The sequence below is a fragment of the Hordeum vulgare genome, chromosome 3H (genome assembly GCF_904849725.1).
Source record: "Hordeum vulgare subsp. vulgare chromosome 3H, MorexV3_pseudomolecules_assembly, whole genome shotgun sequence".
Classification (NCBI taxonomy): domain Eukaryota; kingdom Viridiplantae; phylum Streptophyta; class Magnoliopsida; order Poales; family Poaceae; genus Hordeum; species Hordeum vulgare.
The window spans coordinates 73,414,092-73,428,213 of record NC_058520.1 but is presented as its reverse complement, the minus strand read 5'-3'; positions in this window follow the sequence as shown (position 1 = coordinate 73,428,213).

Here is a 14,122-nt window from a genome sequence, read left to right as displayed (position 1 = left end):
GCCAAGACATCCGTCAAAGATTCCGGTGGCCCAATATGAAACAAGACATTGTACGATATGTAGCAGAATGTGGTATTTGCCGGCGAATCAAAGCAGAACATCAAAAGCCTGTTGGAACTCTACAACCTAGCTCTATTCCTAAGTGGAAATAGGACCATGTTGAAATGGACTTTGTCACTGGTTTTCCCAAATCTTAGAAAGGTAATGATGCTATTCTTATCGTTATTGACCGACTGTCCAAGGTTGCACATTTCCTGGCCGTCAAAGAAACAATTAATGCTAGTCAACTCGCAGATCTTTATATGTCAAGAATTGTTTCACTTCACGGTATTCCGTTGGTAATCAGCTTGGACCGTGGTGGCTTGTTCACTTCAAAATTCTGGGTAAGTTTTCAGAAAGCTATGGGGACTCATTTGTCCTTCAGCATCGCATTTCATCCTCAGTCCCACGAACAAGTTGAACGAGTCAACCAAATTCTCAAGGACATGCTTCGAGCTTGTGTCATTTCTTTCAGTAAGAAATGGGACGAATCTCTCCCGTATGCCGAGTACTCTTACAACAATAGCTATCAAGCTAGTCTGAAGATGGCCCATTTCGAAGTATTGTATGGACGAAGGTGTCGAACTCCTCTGAATTGGTCAGAAACTGGTGAACGGTCACTCTTCGGTCCGGATATTATCCAACATGCCGAAGATCAAGTCTGCATTATTCATGAGAATCTGAAGGCTCCTCAGTCTTGTCAGAAGAGTTAGTATGACCGTCATCATCAAGATATGGTCTATCAACCTAGCGAAAAGGCTTATCTTCGTGTCACACCAATGAGAGGTGCACACCGTTTTGGGATCAAGGGAAGTTAGCGCCTCGCTATATTGGTCCTTTCACTGTTCTCGAAAGGCGTGGAAAAGTGGCTTATCAATTGGAACTGTCGGCGAACCTTTCTCAGGTTCACGATGTCTTCCATGTGTCTCAGCTCCGTCGTTGCTTCAAGGATCCTATTTGAGCAGTAGATCATGATATGCTTGAGCTGCAACAAGACCTCTCTTATAAAGAGCATCTGGTCCGCATTCTCGACCAGGCTGAACGTGAGACTCGTCGCAAAGTTACCAAGTTCCTTAAAGTGCAGTGGTCAAATCATTCTGAAGATGAAGCCACTTGGGAACGCGAGGATCATCTTCGTGATGAATAGCCCGAGCTTTTTCCTTCTACCTCTTAATTCTCGGGACAAGAATTCTTCTTAGTAGGGGAGAGTTGTGACATCCTCAACTGTCGCTACAATAACCTCTGTAATTAAGCTACAGTGATCCCACGCTAATAATGCCACGTCATCGTGATTGCTATCGTTGATCTCGTGTTAGTTCGAAACCGAGTCCAATTCAAAATTTAAAAGTAAGTCAAGCGAGGAAAGTTTTTGAATGCAAAAATAAAAATGTCAGATGAGTTACAAATATTCCCTAATAATTTATAAAGTTGAATCCGACATTTTTTGAATTATTTAAAACCTCTAAAGAATTAAAAAAGAAACTATTAAAAGAATAAAAGAACAACAACTAGAAGGCTCCTGCCCAACTGGGCCAAATGGCCCAGCCGGCCAACCACCCCACAGCCCACCAACATCACCAGGGGGTATAAGAGCCCACTGGGAAACCCTAGCCTCTTCGAGCGCACCCCAATTCTCCCTCCCCCTCGCCTCCACTTCCCTTGGCCCGGTCGCCCCACTCCCTCCCCCATGTGCTCGCCTCTCTCGCTCACTCGCTCGCCTACCCCGGTCCGGTTGCGAGCCAGCGCCGCGCTCGCCACCTCCCTCCCTCGCTACCCCCAGCGACCAGCTCGCCTCCCATCACCGGCACCCCAACTCCCACCGCGCCAGATCCCCACTAGATCCTCCCTGCGCCCTCTGTGGCCTCTCCCTCCCCTCGTCAGCTCCCTCCCACTCGGGGCTGGGGAGGCCAGGCTGAGCCCCCCTACACCGGCCGGCCTCTAGCGGCCCTCCTTCGGGCCGGATCTAGCTGACCATCCGTCCGCCGGATCCTCCCTCACCGCCGACTCCCTGCTCCTCCACCTCGACGCCTCCTCCTCGCCCCTCGCCTCCCATTTTAGCACATCTACAGGCTCGCGGTGAGCCTTCTGGGCTCCCCCCTCTCCTTTCCCTCCCCCTGCTCGCCAGTGAGCACACCGGCCCGGGCCTCCTCTCCATTTTCCCATTCGATGCCCCCCACATTCGCCGCGCCACCGGCCGCCCCCATTGCCTCGCCATAGCTGCCTGGGCCTCTACTGCCCAGTTGGGTTTAGTAGGGGATTAGCCCCCCCCCCCCACTAATCCTTTTTATTGTGTGTTATGACCCGGGGGGCCGGGAACACACCCCCCTCTAAACTGTTAAAATAAATAAATTATGTATATATGTTCTAATAATATTAATAATATAGTAAATGAATAATTAGTTATATTAATTAATTAGTTAGTTAATTAGTTAACTAGTTAAATAAATGATTAAGTATTAATTCAAGGCTGTTAATAAATTCTGCTAATTAGATTATCATATCACGACACGTGGGTCCCCCACTAAATTAATTTGATTAATTAATATTTAACCCTAGTTAAAAATTGAATCTATGACACATGGGACCCACTGGTCAGAGTTGACCAGTCAACTGTTGACGTTAGCATCACATCATGCTGATGTCATAAAAGTATTAATTGAATTAATTAAATCTGTTATTAATTCCTAAATATTGATAAAACTTTGAAAATTAATTTAAAATAAATCATAGCTTAGATGAAAATATTTTCAACATGAAAGTTGATCAGCAGAACGAGACGAACCCGGATGCGCTATCCGTTCGTGTGTCACACGTCCCTAGCATAGCAAACGTGGAACTTTTCCACCCGTTTTGCGTGTCCGGTAGTAGCGAGAGACCCGAGAATTATCGTCAGATATTTTCCGACCCATCCATGATGGATGTTACTGCGTTAGCTCATGCCTAGCCTGCATTTTGTCATGTCATGCTCGGTGTTGCACAATTGGTTTTATTTATTGTTTCTTCCACCTCTTCTTACCGGTAGACCCCGAGACTGACGCTGCTGCTGGGTACATCTACCCTCCCAACGGCCAGCCCTTTCTCGCAGAGCAACAAGGCAAGCAAACCCCCCTTCATCATTCCTATATCGCTCATTTCTTTCTCCCTGATGCTTGCATTAGAATTCTTCTACTGTTGTAGTTAGTTCCTATATCTGATGCATAGCCTAATTTTGATGAACTCGTACTTTCAGTACCGCACATTTAAACTGTTTAGTATAGGTGGAGCAGTTGATGAGGACATGACTACCATGGATATTATCAAATCATTGCATATGTGTATTTATTTGAGGTGATTTCTGATAAAAGTCATGCAATAATTTATTTATGTTATCCGGAACAAAAATATTTCACCTTTTTTTATTTTATGCCTAAATAATGCAGAATGAGCGAACACTTGTATGAACAACGTGTGATGACAAGGGACGAGAAAATGGTTGGGTGTTATTAAATAGGTACTCTCATGTCAAAGAAAATAATTAGTTGTTGTTCAAGAAGTTCTCTCACGTCACTTTTAGCCCAAGAGAAGATAGAGTTCAAGTATTTCACGTTTTGGACTCAGATTCGGACTGCACAAACATGTCTGTACAAAAACGCCAAGAACTTTTACACCCGACTCCGAATTGGATGATTCCTTTTGGGCTGCAAAGTAGATTTTATGTGCTTTCCAGACCCATTCGAATCACCTTCAAATTCCTCCGGAGCATGGAGATATAGAACAAACAATATGGCGTTGCACCAGAATCTCAATCAAACTATAAGCCCAAAGTGTTGCATCACCTCCACTTGGGCCCATAGGCCTTGTAGGACCTAGAGTTAGTTTTAGGCTGCCTTTGGACGCCCTCCCACCTCCTTTGCCACCAACCCTTGCTCCTATATAAGTAGATCAACCTAGTAGCTTTTTGCTTGGGATTTGTTTACTTAAAAGTTAGCCATTGCAACTTCGTGTACTTTGTTTGTGTCTAACGACCAGACCAAGACCGCTTTCGGATCCCCACCCTTATCAATACTTCATCTATATTCGCAATATTCAGATTGCAATATCATATTCTTGCTGGTTCTTCAATTGCTTGCAGGAATAGACCTTTGTGGTGAGGTTGATTGTGCTCCGGAGTGATCAATAACCTCTTGGAGATTGGTTTAGCGATTGCTAAGGTGCAACGTCATGCATGTTTGTAGTCGGATCATCAAAGTCGTCTCCACCAAATCGATAGCCACCATCTGATTGAAAGATCAGGACATCCTATCGCCTTTATCAAGTGGTATCCCGACAATGGAACATCTTCGTGATCCAACTTGCAGCCCGTCCCACGATCTCATCACGATCCGTCCCACGATTCCATCACGATCCATCCCGATCTAGTGCCGAACGGACGGCACCTCCGCATTCAGCACACGTACAACTCGATGACGATCTCCGCTTACTTGATACAACAAGAGGGGCGGAGAGGTAGATGAGTTATCTAGCACGACGTCATGGTGGTGGTGCTGGTGAACTAATCTAGCAGGGCTGCACCTAAGCACCACCGAACTAGACTAGAGGAGAAACCGATCTAGAGGAAGAACAGATCTGGAGAGAAGTAGAGGGAGCACGTGGCAATTAGGGTTAGCCCTCACCTCTAAAACCTATAGTATATATAGGAGGGAGAGAGGGGAGAAGCCATCCTCAAACCCTCATGGTTTGGCCGAAATTGTAGGTGGAGGAGTCCTACTCCAATCCTACTAGGAGTAGGATTCCTCCTCTCCACTTGGAAACCATTTCCACCTTTTTCACCTTTGGGTTTCTTTCCTTCTCAAACCTCATGGGCCTTAGTGGGAGCTTATGTCAGCCCACTAGGGGCTGGTTTGTATCCTCCCACAACACATGCGGACCCTCGGTGCGTGACACCCCTCCCGATGGTCCGCGGTACCCTCCCGGCACTCCCGGTACACTATCGATGAGCCCGAAACTTTTTCGGTCACCAAAATAGGATTTCCTATATATCAATCTTTACCTCCGGACTATTTAGGAGCTCCTCGTGACGTCCGGGATCTCATCCGAGACTCCGTACAACTTTCAATTACCAACACCTATAACTCAACTATGCCGAAACATCACCGAACCTTAAGTGTGCACACCCTGCGGGTTGGATAACTATGCAGACATCACCTGAGACACTCCCTGGTCAATAGCCAATAGCAGGACCTGAATGTCCATATTGGCTCTTACATATTCTACAAAGATCTTTATCGGTTGAACCTCTATGTCAAGGATTCAGTTAATCACGTATGTTGTTCCCTTTGTCCTTCGGTATGTTACTTGCCCGAGATTCGATCGTGGTATCTCCATACCTAGTTCAATCTCGTTACCGGGAAGTCTCTTTACTCATTCCGTAATACAAGATCCCGTGGCTAACTCCATATTCACATTGCTCGCAAGGCTTATTGTGATGTTGTATTACCGAGTGGGCCCCGAGATACCTCTCCGTCACACGGAGTGACAAATCCCAGTCTTGATCCATGTCAACCCAACAGACACCTTTGGAGATACATGTAGAGCACCTTTATAGTCACCCAGTTATGTTGCGACGTTTGATGACACACAATGTATTCCTCCGGCGTCCGGGAGTTGCATGATCTCATGGTCATAGGAACAGATACATTGACATGCAGAAAACAGTAGCAATAAACTGGCGCGGTCATATGCTACGTTTATAGTTTGGGTCTTGTCCATCACATCATTCTCCTAATGATGTGATCCCGTTATCAAGTGAAAACATTGGCCTATGGCCGGGAAACCTTGACCATCTTTGTTCAACGAGCTAGTTAACTAGAGGCTCACTAGGGACAGTGTGTTGTCTATGTATCCACACATGTATTTGAGTTTCCAATCAATACAATTCTAGCATGGATAATAAACGATTATCATGAACAAGAAAATACAATAATAACTAATTTATTATTGCCTCTAGGGCATATTTACAATAGTCTCCCACTTGCACTAGAGTCAATAATCTAGTTCACATCACTGTGTGATTGTAACGAATCTAACATCGATGCAGTTCTGGGGTTCGATCATGTCTTGTTTGTGAGAGAGGTTTTTAGTCAACGTATCCGAACCTTTGAGACTCGTGTGTGCTTTACAAATCTCTATGTCATCCTATAGATGCTTCTACTACGTGCCATTTGGAACTATTCCAAATGGCTGCTCCACTATACGAATCCGGTTTACTACTCAGAGTTATTCGGATTAGTGTCCAAGCTTGCATCGACGTAACCCTTTACGACGAACTCTTTAATCACCTCCATAATCGAGAAAAATTCCTTAGTCCACTAGTTACTAAGGATAACTTTGACCGTTGTTCAGTGATTCAATCCTGGATCACTCTTTGTACCCCTTGACAGACTCTTGCAAGGAAAACATTAGGTGTGGTACACAACAAGGCATACTTTAGAGCCTACGGCTAAGGCATAGGGGACGACCTTCGTCCTTTCTCTTTCTTCTGTTCTGGTCGGGCTTTGAGTCTTACTCAAATTCACACCTTACAACACAACCAATAACTCCTTCTTTGCTGATCTATCTTGAACTCCTTCAAAAATTTGTCAAGGCATGCATTTCATTGGAAGTTCTATTAAGAGTTTTTATCTATCTCTATAGATCTTCATGCCCAATGTTCAAGTAGCTCCATCCAGGTTTTCCTTTCAAAAACTCCTTTCAAATAACCCTTTATGCTTTCCAGAAATTCTACATTACTTCCGATCAACAATATGTCAACCACATATACTTATCAGAAATCCTATAGTGCTCCCATCACTTCTTTGGAAATACAAGTTTCTCATGAACCTTGTAAACCCAAAAGCTTTGATCATCTCAGCAAAGCGTATATTCCAACTCCGAGATGCTTGCACTAGTCCATAGAAGGATCGCTGGAACTTGCATACTTGTTAGCATCCTTAGGATCGACAAAACCTTCTGGGTGTACCACATGCAACCTTTCCTCAAGGAAACCGTCGAGGAAACAATGTTTTGACATCCTATGTGCAATATTTCATAAATAATGCAGCGACTGCTAACATAATTCCAACAGACTTTTAGCATCGCTACGAGTGAGAAAGTCTCATTATAGTCAACTCTTTGAAATTGTCGGGAGCATCTTTGCGACAAGTCGAGCTTTTCTTAATGGTGACTTTTCACCATCATCGTATGTCTTCCTTTTAAAGATCCATCTGTACTTACTAGTCTTACGACCATCAAGTTGTTCTTCCAAAGTCTACACTATGTTTTCATACTAGGATCCTCTCTCGGATTTCATGGACTCTAGCCATTAGCCGGAATCCGGGCCCACCATCGCTTCTCCATAGCTCGTGGTTCATTGTTTGTCCAACAACATGACCTCCAAGACAGGGTTACCGTACCACTCTATAGTAGTATGTGACCTTGTCGATCTACGAGGCATGTAGTAACTTGATCCGAAGTTTCATGATCACTATCATTAGCTTCCACTTCAATTGGTGTAGGCGCCATAGGAACAACTTCCCGCGCCCTGCTACACACTGGTTGAAGTGACGCTTTAATAACCTCATCAAGTTTCCACCATCCTCCCATTCAATTCCTTCGAGAGAAACTTTTCCTCGAGAAAGGACCCGTTTTGAGAAACAAACATTTTGCTTCCGGATCTAAGATAGGAAATGTACCCAACTATTTTGGGTATCCTATGAAGATGCAATTTATCTTCTTTGGGTTCGAGCTTATCAGACTGAAACTTTTTCACATAAGTGTCGTAGCCCAAAACTTTTAAGAAACAGTAGCTTAGGTTTCTCCAAACCATAGTTCATACGGTGTCATCTCAACGGAATTATTTGGTGCCCTATTTAAAGTGAATGCGGTTGTCTCTAGTGCCTAACCCATAAACGATAGTGGCAATTCGATAAGAGACATCATAGTATGCACCATATCATATAGGGTGTGGCTATGACGTTCAGACACACCATCACACTATGGTGTTCCAGGTGCCATGAGATGTGAAACAATTTTCACATTGTCTTGATTGTGTACCAAACTTGTAACTCAGATATTCATCTCTATGATCATATCGTAGACTTTTTATCCTCTTGTCACGACCATCTTCAACTTCACTCTGAAATTAGTTGAACCTTTCAATAATTCAGACGTGTGTTTCATGAAACAAATACACTAGTATCTACTCAAGTCATCTCTGAAGTAAGAACATAATGATATCCACTACGTGCCTCAGCACTTATTGGACTGCATACATCAAAATGTATTACTCCCAACAAGTTACTTTCTTGTTCCATCTCACTAGAAAATGAGGCCTTCAGTCATCTTGTCCATGTGGTATGATTTGCATGTCTCAAGCGATTCAAAATCAAGTGAGTCTAAATGATCCATCTGCATGGAGTTTCTTGATGCGTTTATACCAATAGGCATGGTTTGCATGTCTCAAACGTTTCAAAAATGAGTGAGCACAAAGATCCATCAGCATGGAGCTCCTTCATGCATTTTATACCAATATAACTCAAGTGTCAGTGCCACAAGTAAGTGGTACTATCATTACTAATTTGTATTTTTTGGCATCAATATTATGAACATGTGTACCACTACGATCGAGATTCAATAAACCATTGAAGGTATTTATTCAAGAAAAAAGAATAACCATTATTGTATTTAAATTAATAATCGTATTGCAATAAACATGATCTAATCATGTTCATGCTCAACACAAACTCCAAATAACAATTATTTAGGTTTAACACTAATCCCGATGGTAGAGGGAGTGTGCGATGTTTGATCACATCAACCTTGGAAACACTTCCAACACTTATCGTCACCTCGCCCTTAGCTAGTCTCCGTTTATTCCGTAGCTTTTATTTCGAGTTACTAACACTTAGCAACCGAACCAGTATCTGATACCGTTGTGCTACTAGGAGTACTAGTAAATTACACATCAATGTATATCCAATATACTTCGGTTGACTTTGCCAGCCTTCTCATCTACCAAGTATCTAGGGTAGTTCATCTTCAGTGATTGTTCCCCTCATTACAGAAGCACTTATTCTCGGGCTTGGGTTCAACCTTGGGTCTCTTCACTAGAGCAGCAACTGGTTTGTCGTTTCATTAAGTATCCCCTCTTTCCCTTGTCCTTCTTCAAACTAGTGGTTTTATTAACAATCAACATTTGATGCTCCTTTTTGATTTCTACTTTCGCGGTGTCAAACATCGCGAATAGCTCAAGGATCATCATATCTATCCCTGATCTGTTATAGTTCATCACGAAGCTCTAGTAGCTTGGTGGTAGTGACTTTGGAGAACCATCACTATCTCATCAGGAAGATTAACTCCCACTCGATTCAAGCGATTGTAGCACTCAGACAATCTGAGCACATGCTCAATGATTGAGCTTTTCTCCCTTACTTTGTAGACAAAGAATCTTGTCGTAGGTCTCATACCTCTCAACAAAGGCACGAGCATGAAATCCCAATTTCATCACTTGGAACATCTCATATGTTTCGTGACGTTCAAAACATCTTTGGCGCCTCAATTCTAAGTCATTAAGCATTACGCACTGAACTATTACGTAGTCATAAAAAACGTGTATGTCAGAAGTTCGCAACATCCACAGATGACGCTTGAGGTTCAGCACACCGAGCGTTGCATTATGGACATAAGCCTTCTGCGCAACAATGAGGACAATCCTCCGTTTACGGACTAAGTCTGCATAATTGTTACTATCATCTTTCAACGAAATTTTCTCTAGGAACATATCAAAAATAGTAGAGCTAGAGCGCAAGCTACAACATAATTTGCAAAGACCGTTTGACTATGTTCATGATAATTTAGTTTAGCTAATCATATTACTAAAAAAACTCCCACTCAAATAGACATCCCTCTAATTATTCGAGTGCCGCATGATCCAAATTCACTAACTCAAGTCCGATCATCACGTGAGTTGAGTATAGTTTCAGTGGTGAACATCTCCATGTTGATCATATCTACTATATGATTCATGCTCGACTTTTCGGTCTCTTGTGTTCTGAGGCCATGTCTGTACATGCTAGGCTCGTCAAGTTTAACCCGAGTGTTCCGTGTGTGCAACTGTTTTGCACCCGTTGTATGTGAACGTTGAGTCTATCACACCCGATCATCACGTGGTGTCTCGAAACGAAGAACTGTCGCAATGGTGCACGGTCGGAGAGAACACAATTTTATCTTGAAATTTTAGTGAAGGATCACGTTATAATGCTACCGTCGTTCTAAGCAAAATAAGGTGCATAAAAGGATTAACATCACATGCAAATCATAAGTGACATGATATAGCCATGATCTTCTGCTTCTTGATCTCCATCACCAAAGCACTAGTATGATCTTCATCATCACGAGCGCCACACCATGATCTCCATAATCATGCTCTCCATAATTGTGCTGCCATCGAGGTTGTCGTGCTATCTATGCTATTACTACTAAAGCTACTACCTAGCAATACAGTAAACGCATCTGCAAGCACAAACGTTAGTTTAAAGACAACCATATGGCTCCTGCCGGTTGTCGTAGCATCGACGTGCAAGTCGATATTTAACTATTACGAAATGATCGTCTCATACATCCAATATATCACATCATGTCTTTGGCCATATCACATCACATGCATACCCTGCAAAAACAAGTTAGATGTCCTCTAATTTGTTGATCCATGTTTTACGTGGCTGCTATGGGTATCTAGTATGATCACATCTTACTTACGCAAAGCCACAATAGTGATATGCAATTTGCTATTTAACCTTCTCCAAGGACCGCCTCGATCAAATCCGATTCTACTAAAGTTGAAGAAACAGACACCCGCCAGTCATCTTTATGCAACAAGTTGCATGTCAGTCGATGAAACCAGTCTCTCGTAAGAGTACGAGTAAACTTGGTCCGGGCCGCTTCAATCCAACAATACCGCCGAATCAAGAAAAGACTAAGGAGGGAAGAAAATTGAACACCAACAATACCGCCGAATCAAGAAAACTCTTTTGTGTTCTACTCGAGATTTCGTCTACGCATGAACCTAGCTCATGATGCCACTATTGGGGAATGTTGCGTGGGCAACAAAAAAATTCCTACGCACATGCAATACCTATCCATGGTGATGATCATCTACGAGAGGGGACAGTGAATCTATATACCCGTGTAGATTGCTAAGCAGAAGCGTATATAACGCGGTTGATGTAGTGGAACATCTTCGTGATCCAAATTGCAGCCCGTCCCACGATCTCATCACGATCCGTCCCGCGATCCCATCATGATCCATCCCGATCTAGTGCCGAACGGACGCACCTCCGCGTTCAACACACGTACAGCTCGATGACGATCTCCGCCTTCTTGATCCAGCAATAGGGGCGGAGAGGTAGATGAGTTCTCTAGCACGGCGGCATGGTGGTGGTGGTGGTGAACTAATCTTGCAGGGCTTCGCCTAAGCACCACCAAACTAGACTAGAGGAGAAACCGATCTAGACAAAGAACAGATCTAGAGAGAAGTAGAGGGAGCACATGACAATTAGGGTTATCCCTCACCTCTAAAACATCTAGTATATATAGGAGAGAGAGAGGGGAGGAGGCAGCCTCAAACCCTCATGGTTTGGTCGAAATTTGGAGGTGGAGGAGTCGTACTCCAATCCTACTAGGAGTAGGATTCCTCCTCTCCACTTGGAAACCCTTTCCACCTTTTTCACCTTTGGGTTTCTTTCTTCTCAAACCTCCTGGGCCTTAGTGGGAGCTTATGTCAGCCCAGTAGGGGCTGGTTTGTATCCTCCCACAGCCCATAAGGCCCCACGGGGCGTGACACCCCTCCCGATGGTCCTCGGTACCCTCCCGGCACTCCTGGTACAATACGGATGAGCCTGAAACTTTTCCGGTGACCAAACAGGATTTCCTATATATCAATATTTATCTCCTGACCCTTCGAGAGCTCCTCGTGACGTCCGGTATCTTATCCGGGACTCCGAACAACTTTCAGTTACCAACACCTATAACTCAACTATAACGAAACGTCACCGAACCTTAAGTGTGCAGACCCTTCGAGAACTATGCAGACATGACCCGAGACACTCCCTGGTCAATAGCCAATAGAAGGACCTAGATGTCCATACTGGCTCCTATAAATTCTACAAATATCTTTATCGGTTGAACCTCTATGTCAAGGATTCAGTTAATCCCGTATGTTGTTCCCTTTTGTCCTTTGATATGTTACTTGCCTGAGATTCGATCGTCGATATCTCCAAACCTAGTTCAATCTCGTTACCGGCAAGTCACTTTACTCATTCCATAATACAAGATATCGTGGCACACTCCTTATTTACATTGCTTGCAAGGCTTATTGTGATGTCGTATTACCGAGTGGGCCTCGAGATACCTCTCCGTCACACGGAGTGACAAATCCCAGTCTTGATCCATGCCAACCCAAGAGACACCTTTGAGATACCTATAGAGCACCATTATAGTCACCCAGTTACGTTGCGACGTTTGATGACACACAAGGTATTCCTCCGGTGTTCGGGAGTTGCATGATCTCATGGTCATAGGAACAAGTAGATTGACATGCAGAAAACAGTAGCAATAAACTGACACGATCATATGTTACGTTTATAGTTTGGGTCTTGTCCGTCACATCATTCTCCTAATGATGTGATACCGTTATCAAGTGACAACACTTGCCTATGGCCAGGAAACCTTAGCCATCCTTGATCAACGAGCTAGTCAACTAGAGGCTCACTAGGGACAGTGTGTTGTCTATGTATCCACACATGTATTTGAGTTTCCAATCAATACAATTCTAGCATGGATAATAAACGATCATCATGAACAAGGAAATATAATAATAACCAATTTATTATTGCCTCCAGGGCATATTTCCAACACACCAGGCCGCGTGGGTGGAGGTTCCACCCTTTCGTGCCCTACCTTGGCTCCTATTTTTACCCCCGTGGAGGAAACCCTGATTCGGGAACCCTTTTCTGAAGAAGCAATTCCGCTCTCCGCCGCCATCGCCAACAAGTTTCGGGGGACCAAAATTCCTGTGTCGGCACCCTGCCGGGACGGGGAAGTGCCCCCGGATTCATCTCCATCGACGTTGCTTCCTTCCTCCATGAAGAGGGAGTAGTTCCTCCTCGGGGCTGAGATCTTCTACAGTAGCTATGTGGTTCATTCTCTCTCCCATGATGTAATCTCGATTGTGATCATAGACTATGTTAACCTACGGTGATCCCATGATGTTTCCCCTTCTTCTATGTATTGGATTGATGTACTCACTTGATCTTATCTAGTATAATCCCCGAGACCATGGTGACAGCGGTCTATTGGACATGGATTAGAAGAATATTTTCATGAGTGATTTCCTCTTTTGTGAATTGATTGAAGATTGAGAGTCTCTTGGTGCTTGTCTTTGACTATCCTTGAGACACATTGTGGTGATTGTGGTACTCTCTTTGTATGGCCGCGGTGACATTGGGAAATCCATAGATGAGAACTACGAACTCTGAGGTGTGCTTTTGTAGCCCTACATAATTCTCGTCCTCTCTTGATCACAAAGTAATGACCTCCGAGTACGTCACCATTGCATGTTTTAGTGGAAATATCATCTGATTAGACTATGTTAATGCTGTTGGGAGTTGCCACTAGTGAAAGTATGAAGCCTAGGCCTTGTTTCTCACCATTGTTACACCGTTTATGCTCACTTTTGTCACTTACTACCTTGCTGTAATTTTTATTACAGATTTATATTACCTTGCTTTGCCACACCTATCACCCTTATTTTACCATATATTCATTGAACTAGTGCACCTATACAATTTACCATTGTATTAGGTCTATTGGGGACATAAGAGACTTCCTGTTTCTTAATTGTAGGGTTGCTTGAGAGAGACCATCTTCAACCCCTACTTCCCTGAGTTCGATAAACCTTAGGTCATCCACTTGAGGGAAATTGTTGTTGTCCTACAAACCTCTACGCTTGGAAGCTGATACATCCCAAACGTATCTATAATTTATGTTTTTTCCATGATCTTTTGGGTGA